The sequence below is a fragment of the Chlorocebus sabaeus genome, chromosome 22, assembly GCF_047675955.1.
Source record: "Chlorocebus sabaeus isolate Y175 chromosome 22, mChlSab1.0.hap1, whole genome shotgun sequence".
NCBI lineage: Eukaryota > Metazoa > Chordata > Mammalia > Primates > Cercopithecidae > Chlorocebus > Chlorocebus sabaeus.
In genome coordinates, this window is record NC_132925.1 from 1,602,811 (window position 1) to 1,623,460 (window position 20,650).

The window sequence follows — 20,650 nt, forward strand, 5'->3', positions numbered from 1 at the left end:
CAGGGGAGCCAGGCATTAGTCCACGTGGGAGAAAGAAGGTAGACTTCCTGAGTGGCCTAGGACTGAACATTGTGTCAGTGATGCTGGATATATCCAAATAGACTCATAGAAGAGGCCCTAGGAGGAAAAACTGGAGGATAGATGCGGGATACTAGACATAAATACTAAAATATATGTTGAAAAATTTAAATAGTACCATTTCTGAGCATTCTTGTGCTTTCGTAACTTTATAGAGCTATGGCATATACTAGAGTCATCACCACTTATCAACTTCAGTGAAACGAGTGGGGCTGGGGAATTTCATAGCTTTCCAAAATCTAAAATGCATATATTTATGCACAGAATTTGTAGGTTACTTGAACATACTGTATTTCTCTCAGATTCTAACTAATTCTTAGAGAATGGTATTTCTCTCAGATTCTGACTTGTACTCAGAGAAGTTAAATAACTGACTCTATAGATGTACATACAGAAAATGGTTGATCTGGGATTTAATCCAAGGTCAAGATTAAGACCTGACCAAGATTCAGTCTTGATCCAAAACTTTTAGTCCAATATTTTCTCCACCATAAATCAAGAGTTTAAATGAACATTGGATTCGAATTCCGACTCTACTAATTCTGACTCTACTAATGATGGGCATAGGTACCCATATTATGGGGCTGAGATTCGGCTATTTATTTTGTTTGTTTTATTTTGTTTTGTTTAAATCCTAGGTAATTTCAATTTATAGCTAGGACTGAGAACCACAGGTTTAAAATCTAAGAAAACATAACTTATTTTCCTTTACTTTCATATATATTCTAATAAATGTCAGTTGTTATTAAGCCTTACATTTATATACTCACAATACATAAATATGTAAATACACAATTCACAGAAATATGTTTATGTGCTTAATTATCCATCTCAAAAGCAGATTTAGGGGAAATGCAGCATGTGATACCAATTCAAAGAAAAAATGGGAAGTATTCTTTTGTAGTTGGTTCTACCTAGATTCTGGTGTTTCCATCTGGAGGGACTGAAAAGAGCTTCTATCCATTGATTATCTATAATATGCCTTCATGCTTATGGAGAGATTTCTTCATTCAGAGTCTCCTGGAAGAAGCCACTGAGTGACAATGAAAGTCTCAGAATTAGGATCGCCAAGTTTAGTACATAAAAATACTTGTATTAAATGTGCTTGTCTAGCAACACTACTCCTAAGAGCTTGGCTCTCAGATTCATCTCTGGTCCAGTGTTTTTAGCTCTCTTCCCAGATGAGTGATGGCAGCTGCCCTGTCTGCAAAAGGCAAAATATCATCTTTCTTTTCTTCAGGGACACTGACCTAGCTGAAATGTTTCTCTGGACAATCCAAGAGGAATCAGACATTTACATCAGCAAGAACCACATTTGTGTCTGTGATACTGTTGAACGGTCCATAGGGAGATGACTGATTTTTAAAGCAGTGGTACTTGTAAAACAGCAACAGTAAGGCTTAAAACAAATTAATGCCAAAAGTGATTTCCTTCATTCCTTAATGTAAAATCTTCCTGCATGTAATTCATAGTAACTGAAAATGGAAAGCAAGCGGTAGTTAGACAGTAGCTCTTTCTTCCATTAAAAAGGTTTAAAGGCTTCAAGTTTGTTTTCTATGCACTGTCTGACATGGCCATGCAGATATTCTTCATTCAAAGTTATATCCCCTCCTAGGGTTTCAGTGACTGAAAGAGGAAAATTTCCTCTTATTTTAAATTTCCTTTAATGGATCACAAATCAAATTTTATGTACACATAAACTCAAATTAAGAGCCTGTTTATTGCGAAATTGTCTTTAAAAAGCTAACTCTAACATTAATACAGTTTAGTCCCTATTTGTAGTCTGATGGTATCTAAAAAAAGTTTTGGAAAAAAGTAAATCTCTACACCTTCAAATTGAATGTTGCAGCCAATTGAGAACCTATGAGAAATTAAATTGAGAAAGATGTTTTTGAAGACCCATTTCAGGAGAAATGAATTCCTGTGTCTTGAGAACCCTAAAGCAGATAAGAAAGCAAGGCAATGGATCTAATTCTGTTTGGAGTATAAAATTCCTGCAATTGAGGATATATAAGAAAAGATTTATCTTGTGTCTATTTGTCTTGAAGTTCAGTTGAAATCTGGTTCTAGAGAAAAAGAAAGATATTAATTTCCAGAGAGAGCAATTGTGTCTTTCAGAAAAATTGTGCATTTCTTCCCAGTTGAGATGTCTCAAAATTAAATGGTATTGTGCAAAGTTTCATTATCTTGTTTCTCTTAAGAATCAAGCCCTGTTTTTCAGAACAGTTATCCAATATCCTAATAGATGAAAAATAATTTAGAACAACCCTATAAGACCAAGATTTGCCAATACAATGTCCATTTAAATATAGAATTACTATTTAATATAGAATTCAGTGTGGATAGTAATGATGAACTTTAAGTGAAAAACAAATAAATAAAAGAACAGAAACTCCATAATGGATTAGGTCTAATACAGCCTTTTTGTCATGAGTGAAGGGGCTAATGTAATATAAGCACTCATGAGTAATCAGATGTCTTCTGACGAGTGAATTGAAATGTCATAGCAGAAGTAATCCACTATACATTTTATTATGAATTTTTGTGGGCAGATTTAAATTTATTTTCTGACTCATTTAATTTATGTAATCAAAACAAAATCTAAGATGCATGGAAAAATCAATTTTGGTAATAAGAGATTTACCCCAATATATGTATTCATTTCTAATGTTTTCTTTTTCTCATTAGTTGACTGGGTTATAATTTGTGCTTGTCATTCTTTATAGCTTTGTTTCTGGTTCTTGCTAAAGGCCACAAAACTACATACATCAGGTATTTCCAACAATACTGTGCTATTGTATGTGCACTAGAAATATCCTGGTGCTTTTGGTAGCTCCAATCAGATATGTCTTATACATGATTTGTCAGATTCCACAGATAAACTGTATTTTTGCAAAACTAGATTTTAAAAGATTTAGTCAATTAGAAATATATGTGGCTATCTAATTGGCTTCTACTGTTTTGCTCTTAACTCATCTAAGATCTAATGCTAAGACCATCATATCATCATGATCTTTGGTGCGAATATAATTGCCGAAAATGTTTTGAAACCACTGGGTCAGTGATTAAGAACAAAAAGGATTCAGTGTGAAATCAAAGTTCCCATACAGCAGTCATGATTTACAGGAAATGGGGATTTAACTGGGTTCACTTGAAAAGTACTGAATCTTAACTTCTCAGGGTTCTTGTTGTATGTTAGTAGGATATGCTTTAATGTGGATCACTAATCTCTTTCTTATAATCATTTGTTTCTAGTACACACCTGTCTCATTCTTTCATCTTTTAATACATCACTCAAAACAAATGACTCAGGGCCGGGTGCGGTGGGTCACGCCTGTAATCCCAACACTTTGAGAGACCGAGGTGGTCAGATCACTTGAGGTCAGGAGTTGAAGACCAGACAGACTAACATGGTGAAATCCCATCTCTACTAAAAATATAAAGATAGCTGGGTGTGGTGGTGCATGCCTGTAATCCCCGCTACTGGGGAGGCTGAGGGAGGAGAATTGCTTGAACCTGGGAGGCAGAGGTTGCAGTGAGCTGAGATCACCCCACTGCACTCCAGCCGGGGTGACAGAGCAAGACTACGTCTCAAAAAAGAAAAACACAAATGATTCAGAAAATTTTAAAACTTGTTAAGTTTTTATCCTTCTGGAGCATACATATGTGACAGCCAGTTGAATTCCAGATGTTTTTCAGCTTATTTTTGTATCTAACACCTGATACTTCATAAATAAAAACAGGTAGAAGTTTTGTTTACTGAGTATTTTTGTGATTACATATCTAGATAACTTTCAAAATGACCAGTCAGTGGTTTTAAGTTTTTGATCTCCATCTTGTATCATATCATTCATGTATTGTTGGCAAGTGATGAGTTTTACCTGTATTATTTGGAAGCATTTTATGAAGCCAGTTTTATAAGTGCCTTTAAAGAAACAAAAAATCTCCCATGGCTGTCTCTAAGCAAGGACACAAGAGAAGGTGAATGAGGGTGTTTTAATGTTTATTTTTTGTCTTACCTTTCAATTCACACATAAACCAATGTGGAAGTAGTAATATCTAATGTAGAAAATAGAAACCTATGTATTTTTAAAGATTTTTGAGTGAGTGTGACTAGACAAGTCAGATAATTTATCATTTTCATTCTTAGGCCATAAAGATCCCTCTGGCAAATTGAAGAGTTTAACGACTACATATTTTCTTAGACTTTAACTGTCTTGAGTGAAGGGTACACATAGTTTGCACTATTGGTGAGTGAAAATGTCTAACTTGAGCGAAGAGAAAACAGTCCTCCTCTACCATGAGAGTGAACAGAGACATACATGTCAGAATTCAAGATGGCAGCTACTCCTGGAAATTATGCAACACACACATTTTAAAAATTCAGAAATCTTAATTATCACCAAATCTAACAAAGCTATGACCTTTATTTACCTTTTCTGTTGACTTTTAGACTCATGCTTAATTTCATAGCTGACAATACAAAGCTTATCTTCATTTCTTAAAATTTCTAATTGGAACCTAGCAGCTGCATCCATAAAGAAAATGCTTCTTGTAGCCTACTCCACTTTCCATCAGATAAAGATGAAAGGGACAAGAGAAAGCCGAAGTGTCCATTTGTTATTTCAAGTACCAATTTTTATTTTATCACTCAGGATGGGTAAGGGATGCTGTGTTAACAAACAGTCCCCAAATTTCAGTGGTTTTTCCATTTAATTTTTTAATTGATACATAACAATTGTACATATTTGTGAGGTATATAATAATGTTTTGATACATGTAATATGCAGTAATCAGGGTAATTAGCTTATCTATCATTTCAAACATTAATCATTTCTTTGTGTTGGGAGTATTCCATATGGTCCTTCTAACTATCTGAAATTATATAGTGTATTATTGTTGACTATAGTCATCCCGTGGTGGTATAGAATACTAGAACTTATTCCTCATATCTAGCTGTAATTCTGTATTTTTTCACAAATCTCTTCCTATCCCTACCTTCCCCAACCATTCCCAGTCTCTAGATCAGTGTTTTTTTGTTTTGTTTTGTGTTTTTTTTTTTTGTTTGTTTGTTTTTGAGACATAGTCTTGCTCTTGTCGCCCAGGCTGGAGTGCAATGTTGCAATCTCGGCTCACCACAACCTCCACCTCCTGGGTTCAAGCAATTCTCCTGCCTCAGCCTCCCGAGTAGCTGGGATTACAGGTGTGCACCACCACGCCCGGCTGATTTTGGATTTTTGGCAGAGATGCGGTTTCTCCACATTGGTCATGCTGGTCTCAAACTCCTGACCTCAGGTGATCTGCCTGCCTCGGCCTCCCAAAGTGCTAGGATTACAGTGTGAGCCACCGTGCCCAGGAAGGATCACTGTTTTTAAAAGCAAACTTTTTTTAAAAAAAGGTCTAAGGTCTATCAGTCCTTGGGCTACATGCCTATTTCAGTTTGGCCGGGGCCTTGCTCTGGCATAAGTGTTGACTTTCCTTCAGTATCCAGGGTGAAGGAATGTTGACACCCTGGTGATAGTGGCTGAGGGAAAGGAGAGTTCTGGAAGCTTTTGTATCAACATAAATCCCTCAGCCCATAGTAATGCATGCCATATTCTGTTACAACTCATAGGTTACAAGTCACATACCACACACAACCACAAAGAAGTCAGAAGGCAATCTAGCCATGTTTCTGGAGGGAGGGGCCCACCACAAACATTCAGCAAGCACTGAAAATGATTATCCATATACCACCTGCAAACTGAAAACCCCAACTTAGATTCCATTGCTATCCATCTTACCTAGTCTACATGCCGACTTGACTCCATATTTTAGTTATTGACTTTTTAAAGAATTGCATCTAGCATTTGGCTTTCTTCTTTAGGCAGAGTTCTCTTTTACGTGTTATTGATGTGTTTTTGTTTTAAAGTGTTTTATCTTAAGTCAAAACCAACACTAGTGACTATGTCATTAGTTACTAAGCCTAATAATTATAACATTGATTCAACAGGATTAAAATTTATGCATGAGATTCTGCTCTCAGGTTGTTCAGGGAGATGTTCTGTGACTCCAAGACTTACAGTTTCTGTGCCGTGCATGTCATTTTACAAATATACCAGAGAACAGACTGTAAATCATAGAATTCTAACATCATAGGGTTGACAGGGAAGTGTTAGAAAATATATCATCTATTTCTTGTATTTTGACAAGATTGTACACAAGGCATTATATATCAAGCCATTGAGGGTGGGAGGGCAGAGAGAGAAAATTATTTCCCAAACTTGTTTGATTCAGTTCATCACAGAGCAAGGTTGTCCCGTATAACTGCTGTAGGGAATGTGGGTAGGGTTTGTCTTGTGAAAAATAAACTTAGTTTTGTTTTGTATTTTCCTCATTAGCAAAATTAGTAGTGTTTAAGTTCATGAATATTCTGAATAATAAAAAAATGAAAATCAAACAATGTGGTATAGGAAGAAGAAAGCTGGATCACATTACCGTGATCCCGGAAGTGCCTTAATGTCTTCAAAGCCTTAGTTTCCTTCTCTGTACAATGGAGGAAACAAAAATCAACCTTTTGCAAACTAGTAATATGAACTTAGAACTACACAAAGGTCTTATTTGCAGAACAGTCTTAGAATAATGACATAAGTAGAAGCATGGTAAGTGTAACTATATATAAACAAGGACACAATTTTAAATGAAAATTAAATTTCATTATTTAGACCACATTGATTTTTATCAGATCAATCTACTCTCACATACTTGAGTTATAAGGTCTGAGGGTGAATGGCGTTGTGTGATGAATTCCAACAAGCCTGGGCTTTACTTAATCAAATTTTACAGTGTTGGACCAAACAGTAAATGCTTGTGAAGTTGATTCGTTCGTCTCTCAACTTTGAGATGCTTAATCAAATAAAATCATAAAATTTAAAAGCTAGAAGTGACTTTGAATTCATATCCTCTAATCCCTTCACTCACATTTTTTAAAAACTGTGCTGTTATCAGTTAGGAATTTTATTCAACTGCTAGTAAAAGATTTTTGAAAGTTAATGCTGTATACAAATTATGAATATATACCTCCAATGTTTTGGCAAGTTTCTCGGTCTTCCCAATGTAACTGGCTACATGGATGGCAAGGTTTGCACAGATTCTTATGTATGGAATAATAAGAAGGACATTCAACTAAGAAAGCTGATTTAAAAAAGAAAGAAAAGAATGATAAAAGGCAAAAGGGTAAGAGGCTGATAAGTTTGTCTCATTTTAAAAAGAGCCAGGGTTTTTTGCTTGTAACTTATTGCCCAGCATTTTTTTTTTTTGAGGTTTCAATACTTTATTCAAGTTTCTGTAAGTGATGTTAATTACAGCATTTGAAGGGAGGATCTAATTCCACACAAAATGGAAGACTCTAGAATGTACCCATTAAACTGTTGAAAAACAAACTGATGAGAATACAAAAGAAGTCCAATTTAGCTTCTGACTGTTGTCACCATGTGATTACAATTGCACAGACTCTTCCAAGCTTATAGCTGGAGCTCCTAGAAGCTATTTCTTACTCTAGTGGAAGGGCAAAAAACCACAACACAGGAAGGAATAAGTCCTGAATTATTGGCTTCATCACATCTACCTTCTCCACCCCAAAATGGCACAAAAGAAACAGTGACCACACCCTGCAGACCATTTGGTGTAAAAGAGGTGATGACGATGAACTGGGGTGAGAACAGGTCATGAAGATCTGTCTAAAAAGTCTCATTCAGGTGAGTTTGTAGACACTATCAAGCAGCGAGTCTCTCTCCAATTAGGGTTAGGAAACCAAGGTTCGATTCTCAGGAAATCATAATTTAATTCATTTACTCACTATGAATTTACAAAGTGCCTACAGATTATCACCTACCACTTGAAGGCATTTCTAGATAAAAAAACCTGGCATTTCAAAGGGGCTATCGAGTTCCCCCCAAGTCTACCACTGAAAGTACCTTTTTTGGAAATGCGTTTCTTCTGTCCCTCTGAAAGGGTAACATCTTAAAGCTGAATCATCTTTAACCTGGCGGTCTAATATATGTAGCAATACTTGCATCCCTGACATACAACATTAAAAGATACACTAAATTCTGAAGGTAGCTATGCTGCAAAATAGTTTTAAATTAAACAATTGTACAGTATCCGTTTATGCTTGAAATTTCAGTCCTAGACGAAGCTCGTGGCCACCAGCATTGACGTTCTTGCCATCCAGGACAGCTGACAGTCAGTCTGATACCTGGCTTTAGGGTCTGAGTGTATCCTAAACCTATCAGGCTGGAGTTGTTCACTTTAGTCCAGAAGCAGGCATGAGGGTCAATCTGACACTTGCCTGTTACTCCGAAGTACATGTTACTGTTTCCTGCTGTCCAGAGGAGAGGGCCATTGGTCTCCAACTTCTTGTTCACCTTCTGGGAAATGGAGCCACCAAACTCTGTCCCCTCATTCACATTAGTGTGAAGCTGGAGTTCATCAGTCTTGGAGCCAACTGCAATGTTGCTCTGGGTCACTCAGGAAGGACTTTGCAGTCTCAACATTCATCTGGTAGCCGGCCAGCCAGGCCTGTAAGCCGGCAACCCAGCCCCGGAGCACCCCGGATGGAAGGCCCAGCAACGTGGAAATGCACGTCACAGCCCAGGTCAATGTGCTCCCACTTGTACGCTGTCTTGATTTTAGCATTTTTCCCCAGGGTTAGGTGAGAAGGATGAATGGAAGGTCAGCCTCAGCCCACGGGCACGCTGACCGTCCACGGTCATCTGGGTGCCTCGTGTGTTGTCGGGGTTCCATTTCTCCGTGGGCCTCCAGCCGCACTCGTCCGTCTGTGCTTGGGTTCCAGACCGCCCGTCACTTTGGTGATCTCAGTGTTGGCTGAGCCTGAGCTTGTGAACTCCGCTCAGATGTCGTTTTCAAATCAAGCTTTGTTAAGCCAGTGCGCAGCCCTTGGTGAAGACACCCCGAGACCCGCCCACGTGGGTAGCACAGCCATCTTCCATCTTCCGCGGCCAGGCGGTGGCGGGGACTGCGCGGGGTTGGGCGGGGGTTCGGGGGGGTTCGGCGGGGGCCGGGCGGGGTTCCACGGGGTTCGGCGGGGGCCGGGCGGGGTTCGGCGGGGGCTGGGCGGGGGCTGCCCGGGGTTCGGCGGGGGCCGGGCGGGGTCACACGGGTTCGGCGGGCTGCTCGGAGGCTGCGGCGCGGAGGCAGGAAGCTGTCCAACACCTTTTTTTTTTTTTTTGAGACGGAGTCTCGCTCTGTCCAACATTTTAACACAAGGCCCCACATTGTGAAGAAGGTGGGGGATGTAGTTCATTTTACTGTATTATGCTTTTGAGGCAGGGTCTGGCTCTGTCGCCCAGGCTGGAGTATAGCGGCATCGTCTCCGCTCACTGCAAGCTCCGCCCCCCGAGTTCAAGCCGTGATGGTGCCGCAGCTTCCGGAGCAGCTGGAATCGCCGGCACCGCCATTTTGTAGTGTAGTAGAGATGGGGTTCGCCATGTTGGCCCGGCTGGTCTGGAACTGCGGACCTCGGGGGATCCGCCGCCTCAGCCTCCCGAAGCGCTGGGATTGCAGGCCTGAGCCACCACGCGCAGCCGGTGATGTAGTTTTATGACTGGTCACCTTATGTATTCTTCCAATACTCCAGTTCCATGAATAAAAAATAGAATAATACAGATACTGCATTAGGAACATCTGCTGCAGGGGCCTGTTTTACCATTATGGGTGACGTTATGAATACAAGTATTTATATTATTTATGTTTGCCATTGTGTCTGTTCTGGAATATTAGCAAACCAGAATCATAATTAGCAAGAGACTATATAAATTAAAATCATGCATTTTAAAGTAAAACTGAAGTTGATTCAAACTACTTAGCACAAATTACTGAAACCTCAATGTTCTCATCTATGAAATAAGGACTTTATAAGGTCGAGTACTAAATTAGATAATACATGTAAAGTGAAATGCCTAAATACAATGCCTAGGATGTAGTAATTGCCCTGTAAGTTGTAAGTGCTACCGTGAACCAGCCAGTGATCTCTACTACATACTATGATTGAGAAATTAAAGATGGTTGACATTTTATATAAATCAATGTCAAGGTAATATTATTTTTGAAATTATTGTGCTTCAGATCATCAGGATTGTTTTCGTGCATTTGAGACTCTTTTCTTAGATGACAATGGTTCTAATCCATCTTCTATCAAAGTTTATATTTCTGCATTTAAATCTGGCAGATCCCTCTTCTGGAGACATGACCAAGTCAATGATTTTGATCAGTCTGTGCTCCTTACCCAATAGTATAATACCTGGAAAGTAATTATGTTTCTATTTTTCATTTTAATCTGCTCTTGCCATATTGACAATATGGGCAATGGCCAAGTCCATTATGAGCTTAATTGCTTATGTGCCAGGTGTTAGGAAGTTCATTCTTTGAATCTAACGAAAGTAAAAGATAAAGTCACAGAATTCTGGTTCATTTGATGCATACATTATTCTAACTGTGGATAAATAATTAACCGTTCTTTTATATCCTGTATTGTTTAATGTCTCCCTTGCCCAGAAATAAGGATTTTTATTAGAGTGACTTCAGTCACTGATGAGACAGACATACAGAAATCTCCTGTTAAGTTAGATTAGAATTTGTCTTTGGGCCTTTTTAAAGTTTCTGCAAACTGATAACCCAATTGCTCATGCTGATTGACAGAACAACATTGAATATCTAAGTAGTCTAGGCCTTTGTCTGTTCGTTAGAATTTGTCCTTTTGAGGTCCGTTGGCTGGAAAGTTTGTACTACAATTGAGTGTGCTACAAGTAAGACAGCTTTAATTGAAGCCTCTGAAGAGGAAAGGAAAATAACAAGACTCTTTTGTATCTTTTTCCATTATCAATAATGCTTGGAATGGACAGTGGTGGTGAAGGACAATATAGAATATGCCTTTTTTTTTTCATGTAAAACTTCAATATGAAATTATTCAAATGAATCTCTGACTATGTCATAATGTCTGCATTCTCCAGGTATGTATGAAACAGATTTTAATGGATGTTGAGTGGCTTCCATTCACCCACTTATGTTTGAAAACACACTTAGAGACTATGTTGAGAAGGTTGCTTATGCTATTGCTCCTCCTTTTCTGTTGTTGTTCAGTCTGCCCCCAAGTGGTAGAGAGCCTAAGAACCCAAAAAGATAGCAACGTGGTCAATCCATGACTTACGACTGCAATTGTATGCCTGATTGATTTTTGTTGGTATACAACAGCTGAGCAATTTGAAATTTGTCACATGGAATATGAATTCACCTATTCAAATCATGGCAGTATAATAATTCTTGAAATTGCAGCTGTATATTTTAATTCAATACACCAAGTAAAACTTCAAGACATAAAGCCACCATTCATGAAATAGATTTCTAAAGGCTTATGTGGGGATCATTTTCTTTCTCTTACCCTCTTGTTTTAAAACCCCTCTCCCCACTGTGGCCTTATACTGGAAGACATTTTTACTCTTGATTTCTAGCAATTGCTGGCTGGTATTGTTGAGTTTTAATGTTTCAGTGTGATTCAGAACTCTGACCATTTTCAAGTTCTTAGGAGCCCTCTCATCTCATTTTTAAACATGGCCTTTGGGGAATGACAGTGATTGTGACAGATGGTAAAGGAGTAAGATTGCACTTTGGCGCTGCTTCTGTCTTTGCCTCTTGATCTTTTTCCACTTTCTCAAGGCAAATTATAGATTTCCTTTTGCCTCTAGAGGGACGCAAATTGCAGTTGCCAGTTATATGGTTCTTTGTTTCTCTTTCTAGCTCTTAGGAAAAAAAAGGCCTCTAATTAAACATTGTCGTAACATTTATTGTTGATGAAGGGTACTGATTTGTATGTTGGCCAAATATCTGACCAGACAACGGAGAGGACTTGTTGAACTACAGGCAAAAAAAAAAAAAAAAAAAAAAAAAAAAGGAAAAAAAACTTTTATTGCGTTTGAAGGTAGCTTCCCTCTAGTGGCAAAACCTGGTACTTCACTTGTAGATTACAAGCAATTTTTAAAAAATCCTTCTTTTTATTATCTCTTTTTAAAACATTATCTGATATGTATAATTTATATATCACACATTTTAATGAATGTGGCTTGCAACTAAAATCGAGGTTCCTAAAAAGTTTAGAAATCTTTTTTTAGTTATTAAATTCATAATTTTAGGTATGCAAAGTAGGCAAGGTGCTTTACTGTTCATTTTGTTCTTCAGTAATCCCATACATACAACACACAATTCCAAATGAAAGGATTCTAGTTGACTAACAAGATAGTTAATAAAGGGGTTCTAGATTTTTTCATAATTTATCAAAGGAATATGAAGGAGTTTAAAAAGTATCACATAAATTTGGGTGGTGGGCATATTGCTTGCTGTACTTCTCTGTATATTAGAAATATTTTAGGCTGGGCACAGTGGCTCATACCTGTAAACCCAGCACTTTGAGCGGCCAAGGTGGAAGGATCACTTGAACCCAGGAATTCAAGATCTGCCTGGGCAACATAGGGAGACCCCATCTCCAAAAAAAAAAAAAAATTAAGAAATTAGCCAAGCGCGGTAGCATACCTGTGGTTCCAGCTGCTTAGGCAGCTGAGATAGGAAGATCACTTGAGCCCAGGAGTTTGAGGTTGCAGTGAGCTGTGATTATGCCACTGCACTCCAGCCTGGGTGACAGAGACAGAGACTCTGTCTCACAAAAAGAAAGAAAGAAAAAGGAAAAGTTTTATACTGAAAAAATTTTAGAGAGAGGTGATAGACTCACTAGATAGTTAAAATTTAAGTATTAGAATTTAAAGGGCAATAGAGATCAAGTGTTATAGTTTTAACTTGAACTTATTCGTTCACATTCATGTAACCACTAGGAAAGGATTTAAGCAATGCCAAGAATGTGCTATAATTTAGACAATGTGCAGGAAATGCAAGGACAACTGAGACAGGCAAGAGGCAAGTGAACAGAGAACTGAGCAAAGAGACGAGTGCTACTAGAAATATGTATAACAAACTAAGGGAGCATACCAAGGACAGAGTGGTCCTTTGTTTGAGACGGACGAAAGGACAGTTAAGTACAGAAGATAGGTGTAAATGATCAAATGTTTGGGCACAGTGCACGGGTATTTTCCATGCAGATAGCACCATGGGAAGTGGTTCTAAGCAATCAGGAGATAACAGGGCTTCAAGTGTGGAAGACTTAACTGGAGAGAGCTGAGAGAGACTTGTTGTTAATAACTTTGCTAGAGCAAGTCCTAAGCAGGCACTGTTTTATACCATAATACATAATCAAATGAGAGAAGACAAGGTTTGCATCCCCAGCCTTCACACATGACTATGAATAATCTTATAAATAATAGATTCATTCACAAAACCCAAGATAGTCTAGAATAACCGAATGAAATGATGTTTTTGTGCTGCTTTGACTTCTGACCAAACACAATGTTCCTTGGAAGGAATTATGTTTGACACTATATTGTATGACTGGAAAGAGATCTGTAATGAAGAGGCGCTCAAATTTGAAGTATCACTGAGAAAATTTGCTTCAACAGAGGTCTGGTGATGGGAGAATTAAGCATAATCAAAAGCTCTAGTTGTATTCTGAAGTCAATTGGAAGTTGTCAGTCCTAATTGGGAGTGGTGTTTGTCTAACACAATGCTTAAGACATTTTTTGGTGGCAAAATTTCACAATATAAAGGAACATGACACAAGGTCAGAAGAAATGTAGCAAATTGATGACCAAGACCTAGGCAAACTGTAAGTAAGGAAATGGGATGTCAGGAGAGAAATTGAAACTTGTTTAGATCATATCCACACTTGGTTGGATGGGCTGTATTTTATAGATATTTTCATTCTTGAATATTTTAGTTTCTAAGACCTTTATTATGAAACAAGAACAAAGGTATAATATGTATGTCATAAATATTACAGTTATAAAGAAAAGTGTATGTAATTACTTGTATCAAATAGTGTTTTATCCCACTCTCTCCATGCCCATAAACATATTTCCCACACTGGCTCTCACGCATGTTCACTCCCACCTTTACATATTCAAGGACTATGACCTTCATGCCCCAAGCACATTAACCCTTCTTTGGCAATACTCACCTGCTGTTGACTTTTCATACTTGCTCTCCCGAGTTGAGCCTTAATTGTATCTTATGACAGTTATCTCAAGACCCTGATATCAGGTATAAGATGAGATCAAGTTTGTAATCTAATGCTAATAGAATAGCACATTTGCATTTTGACCCGTTCTTTCTTCCAAAATTAACTGAGAAAAATAGCTTTTCTGTAGAACATAAGCTATTTGAGAAAATGTGTGTCAAATGACTTCATCATCATTTAATCACACCAAGTACATGCCTTTGGACTCTATTTGTGTATAGAGCTAAACCACTATTTGATAAATGTTTGCAATACTGATAACAAATTTCTTGGATAATTGGGCAATGTTATTCTTGTCTATTAAAGATAAAACTCCTGAAAATGTTTACAAAGCCCATTGCTTCATCACACACAAACACACACAGACACCAGACACACACACACACACACACACAATTTTCAAGCTTCGAAAGGCTCATGCATAAGACAAAGGGTATTTTCAGTAGGCTTAGAAATCACTTGGCATTTTTGAGATTTGCCAAACAGCTTGAGATATTTAAAAATATTTTTGTTCAATCAAATTCCAAACATGTTTTTCCAAGAACTTTTTTTTAGGTCAATTTTTATAACCATGTGTAATTTCAAGAAAATTTAACCCATATGTTTGTTTCTGTGAGTGTATATTCAGATTGATTTATAACACAGATGTAAGTATTTCTCTTAACACTGGTGTATGAAGAAGGCGAGAGGGTCTCCCAATTTGCTGCTTGGGACTCTCCACAGCGAGACTTTAGATTAATGATCACAGACTATAACCCAGTTCTAATCTTAACACAGTCTCCATGATAAAAGTCACAGGGGACTGACTCTAAGTGTCAGCAAAAGATCAGATCCAGGTACTGCAGTATGTTGATGAATGTGTGTTCCTAGCATGGACTCAAAAGATGGAACTCCGATTATGACTGTACAGCACTGTGAGATTGAAGCCGTTAAGTGCTACTAAAGGTCTTTACCAACTGTAATGAAAAACTGCATCTGTGCGTAATGATACTTACTGGCAAAATAGGACTGTGACCTGCCAACATATTCCATTATTTTTTGTAGCATCGAGTATAAAAGTAGACCTGTTGTCCTGTTGTAGGGAAAGTAGAAACACAAGTCAAAATACTACCATACTTTACAGAGATAGCAAAAATGAATTTTTAAACTAGCGTGTGTTTCCTGTAAGTCTTAAAATTAAATGGAAGTAGAAAAACTCTAATGAGAACCTCAGATTCAGCCAATGTGCCACCTTAGAAGTCAGTGATACTCTCTCCATGGTCAAGATGCTGTAAGTAGGAATGGATAATAACAGGATGTCAGAGTAAGTGCCAAGTGGAAGGAAAATAAAGTATAATTATGATGTAAGGGGGCAGACATAGGTAATTTTAAAAACAAGAATATTTTAGAAATAAGAAATGATTCATAAGTATTTCTTGTGAATGCAAACCAAAAGTCAGATATCACATTCATAATGATGTCTGACTCTATCCAAATACAACATTTTCAGGGAAAAAAACATACTATCTGATCCTGAATGTTGTGCCTACAGAGGAAAGAAAAAGAACCTGTTTACTAGAGGGAGAAATTCCAGTGACTGAAGAAGTCAAACAACTTTTTGAACTCTGAGAGTCACCTTAGCTGTTCTGCTTCAGGGTTTTGGCAACATAACAACATCTTTATGAATGTTACCTTATAGAACGTTAGTTATACCAGAGCAGACGCAACTGGGGATTTGACAATTCTGCCACACTTTGACTGGACTGACATTTCCTTAGCAGTAACAAGCTGCTACTGTCTGGTGCCATGGGGGCCCTGGGCTTGATTTAGGAGCACTGACATTGACTGCTTGTTATTTCATATCTTAGAGCTGTCAGGAGGCAACTGATGTCAGCATAAAATTATTTGATAGCTCTGCATCTTGGGCAAAATGTGAATCTATCGATGTTATAAAATAGCCATCAAATTCTTGGAATTAGGGGTGGAGATAATTGAGAAAGAAAACTCACCTGGTTTATTGTTATATAATCTTTTGTTTAAAACTTGGTTCACGTATACATGAACTGTAACTATTAGGCACATACTGGTTGTATGCATTAAATTACATTCTCATCTAATTCTAACAACAGTTTCAGAGGATAAATAGTATCATGCAAACAATCTGGTTCCAAGATCCGTGCTTTCACCTTGAGTCACATGGTTTTTCCCACGGAATTGAAGATCCTAGAGTAATAGAATTCTTTCCTGGAGCAACCAATGATTTTTTTTATTTAGTTTTAATTTCAGAAAACAGTTGTTCATTTTATTGAGGGAAAATAGCAATTAGCACCTAGTATGATCTGATAAATACTCACTGAATGAAAATTGGAACTTTTTATCATCCTCATAGCTTTTCTGGAGTAACCATGTAACCAATGGAATGATTCTAGTCATAAATGGAGTTGGTCAATGACTAATTCTCTCATTACATTACTCACTTTAACACATTATTTGAGAACACTTGGAAAATTTGAGGGTGAATGTGGGGAATTTTGTGATTAATAATCTCAGTAATAAAGACTATTAGAAGCTCAGAAGCTCTCACAAAATAAGCAAGAAATACTTACCAAATTTATGAATTGTAGCTCAGTTTACCACTCTGTTGATCAAATCACTTATTTTTAAACATAGTGATCTTCTTCAAATGTAGCCATTTCTAAAGAATGCATTTGCTTCTTTCTCAAAATCACCTGCTAACCCCCAAATCATTTTCATTTATATTTTGTATATCCATTGATCTTGTTTTGTGTTGTTTAAAAGTATAACCTTTCTATGTTTTTTGTTTAACTTGAACAATGACAGATCACAATTTAATTTCTAGAATGTGTCTTTGTATGCGAATGTGTTTCTTTTTTCAAACAAATCACACAGATCTAGGGGATGTGATTCTCTAATTTGAGCTCAGTATATACCAGTTGAAAGCATTTAGTTGTGATTAAAACAGATTGAAGGAGATAATCCCTCTGAGAAAGCAGCTTCAAATAGCTTAGCAGTGCTTCTTCAGGGATGAGAACTAACACAACACAAGCTAATTCCTCCAAAGTCTCCCTAGTGGTGCTGTAGACGTACCTTTTTTTCGTTGTTTTTCTTCCTTATTGCATTCTATTTGAATTCCTCTTGAATATGAATTCGGATTTAATAATAGTTTACTCATTTTGTTTTCCAAGAACCAACATTTACCCTTTTGTGTTAACTGATACAGGGAGATACACTTCATATAATATTAATAAATGAAGAGTGTGCAGGCAGTTCTCAATTTGTAATTGAATGATGTAAAAGTTCATAGGTAGTCATAGATGATTTAGAACTCAGGTTAGAATGTATCATAGAAATGCTGTTCTATAAAATTTGATTTCTTTTTAACTTTTCAAAGCCTATTTAACTCATAATGTAGCTGAATATACCTTATGTGACTAGTACAAGTACCGTATAGCAGCAGTTCTGTGAGAATACTTCTAACCAATGTTCTGGATTCCATATTGCGAAGAAAAACTGCCCTTTCCTTGGGAATGTCTTCAAATTTATTTCATTCATAGTGTATGTCATTTCATCTCTGGGGGTAGTGTGCTAGAGATAGGAGAAAGAGAAAGAACTAGAGTAATAAGTTGTAGAGTGAGATTTTCTTCGTTTTCCTATCCTCTTGGATATGCTGTAACTCCATTTTGCAATTTAAGACCATGCCCTTGAAAACAGGACCTGTTATTGGAGAAGGGACGAGTAAAGTGCATGTATGGACCCCAACTATCAAACGCTAAGAAAGAAAAGAAAATAGGAAGGAAATGCCCAATGACAAAAGGCAAAGAAGTTATGACTCCTTCAGCTAAGCCCGACGGATGTTAGACACATATGGAGCACTGACATTTCAGAAACTCTGTTGACCCTTAACTATTTGTATTTTAAAAAGTTGAAGATTTAATGGCCGGGTGTGGTGGCTCACGCCTGTAATCCCAGCACTTTGGGAGGCCGAGGTGGGTCGATCACCTGAGGTCAGGAGTTTGAGACTAGCCTGGACAACAATGGCAAAACCCCGTCTGTACTAAAATTACAAAAAAATAGCCAGGCGTGGTGATGCACACCTGTAATTCCAGCTACTTGGGAGGCTGAGGCATGAGACTTGCTTGAACTTGGGAGATGGAGACAGAGGCAGAGGTTGCAGTGAGTAGAGATCACACCGCTGCCCTCCAGCCCGGGTGACAGATGAGACCCTGTCTCAAAAAAAAAAGAACATTAGAAATGTTCCTGCTTTACTCACCCCCTTCTTCTCCTTCCCCACTTGCCCCACACCCCTCTGTCCCCGTCACTTCCTCTTCCCTCCCAAAATTGCTTGAAGGGTTTTCCTTTCTGCTGTACCCATGATACAGTGATGTGAGGCACACAGTGTATTACTGTAAGTCCCTGTTGAGTTGAGTAACCAAATGCTACCACAGAGTTTATTAATAAAGTCTAAACCAAATTGTGAAGGGAACTATATTTTAAGACACAGAACACAGTTTGCTATGTAAAGTTTTGTAAGCTGGAGCAGCAATGCACAAACTAACATTCTATGGAGAGTTCCTAGCAAGCCAGAATTGACTACCAGCATCTAACCTACCCTAAAGTTTTAATTTAGCTTTTATATACAGATCACCTGCCAGCACTTCATCATTTTTGTGTATGCTCTTTGCTGTGCTACTATGTGGTGATTGATCTCTGTTTGATTTATAGTAATGATGATGGCCTGGCATTAACAATGGCATATGTTAAAAATGTAAGAGATCATCTCAACAATAAAAGAGAGAGATATAGTTCGGAACCTTTTAACATTGCATTGCCCTTGTTAATGTTTCACAACCACTTTATACTCTGAAAAATAAAAAATAAAAAAAGAAAGTGGCATAAAAATAGCGTGTAAAGTGTTATTCCCACATGCTGTTCTTGGTCTCTGGCATGCCTGTTATCCCCACATTCTCCAAAAATGACAAGAATGCATCCCATCTGATACATCCTGTGAAAAATTTAAGAGCATATTTGAAAACACAAAATACTGTTTTCATAAACTGCTGAAATCTGTGATAGTTTGGCAGTAATCACAGGAACAATGCTGGAACACAACTTCTAATTTTTTCTTTTCCTTGCATTCTCTTGTCAAATGCACTGAACTTCCCTGTTCTGTATTGCTTTCTGATATCTTGATCCAAGTCTCCCTAAAACACACATGTTAATGCCTAAACACAGTTGAATACTTGGCTTTTCCCCATTAATTAATAGTCCAGTGTTGATATTGATGTAGTCTTTCTTTTGTGGATAAAAGGAAACAATCTGAAGCTAATTTAGCGTGGAGTAAATTAGTAACACAGCTTTTAAGAAAAAGAGGAAGGATGGAATGGACAAAACCAGATGTAAGATCTTCTAGACGGATACATGTGGCTACAATTCTATCAAGGCAAGAACTGGCAGAACTGGAAACTTCTTTTCTATTTTTATTCTCCTGTAACTCCTTCAGAATTTAAGAGTCACTCCTTGTCTCCATGGCAAAACATAACAAATGCTGTTTGTTCCAGTGTTTAGGTTAGTGACATAACGTGCTAACCCTTGGTTACACAGAATAACCTTCACATTGAGAGTGAGCCTGCACCATTTCTGAAACATAAGCGTCATGCCTGGCAGCTTTTTGTCAATAAGCATATGAAAATGAAATTCCAAAAGAAAGAGTGCAGTGTAGTGATACTATAGTGACTTCTTCAGCCAGTTTTTTTTTTTGTTTTTTTTGTTTTTTTTGTTTTTGCTGGAGAATTAATTCTCTTCAATTCTGATTCTCTACTGCCCTGTGCCTCACATTGGGTCTAACTTCCCACAATGCTTAGGAGATGAGCATTCATCCAATTTGTACAGTCAATCTAAGGATTCAAGCAGACTACATCATTCGTTGGAATACACTGACCCTACTGACCAGATTATAACCTGTCTCTACTTTTGGGGCTATGTGAGGGAGGCACAAGGATAGAAGCAATGGTAAATACCTGTGTATGCTTACTGTATTTGAAACATATTATCTCATTTAGCTGTCACAGTCCCGAGCTGGGAGTTTTAAAGGAAGCATTCTTGGAGATGATGGAAGCTCAATAAAGCCAACAAACATGAACTTCAGCATTAGACAAACTCAAACTAAGTTAGTAATAGTTCTACTTTTCAATTTTTTTCTTTTTTAATATAAATTAAACCATTTGCTCCTCCACTCTACCCTAAAGTGCAAATGTAATACATATTACGGGGTATGACTTGTCCCTGATTTGGTGTCCATCCAAATTCTCTGTGTCAGAGAATGACCTAGAACTCTTTATGCTTTCTGTTTAACAATCATTCAATATGTTATTAAAGATTTATTTATACTCATGGCTGGGC

General features: G+C 37.6%; 1 protein-coding gene and 1 pseudogene across 10 annotated transcripts in view; one reads left to right on the plus strand and one right to left on the minus strand.

Moving 5' to 3' along the window:
* Positions 1–20,650, plus strand: part of ROBO2 (roundabout guidance receptor 2) — a 1,759,746-nt gene that overhangs the window by 1,412,143 nt on the left and 326,953 nt on the right. The gene's annotated exons all lie outside the window — the stretch shown is intronic.
* On the minus strand, positions 8,225–9,061 carry LOC103228610 (non-selective voltage-gated ion channel VDAC1-like; annotated as a pseudogene).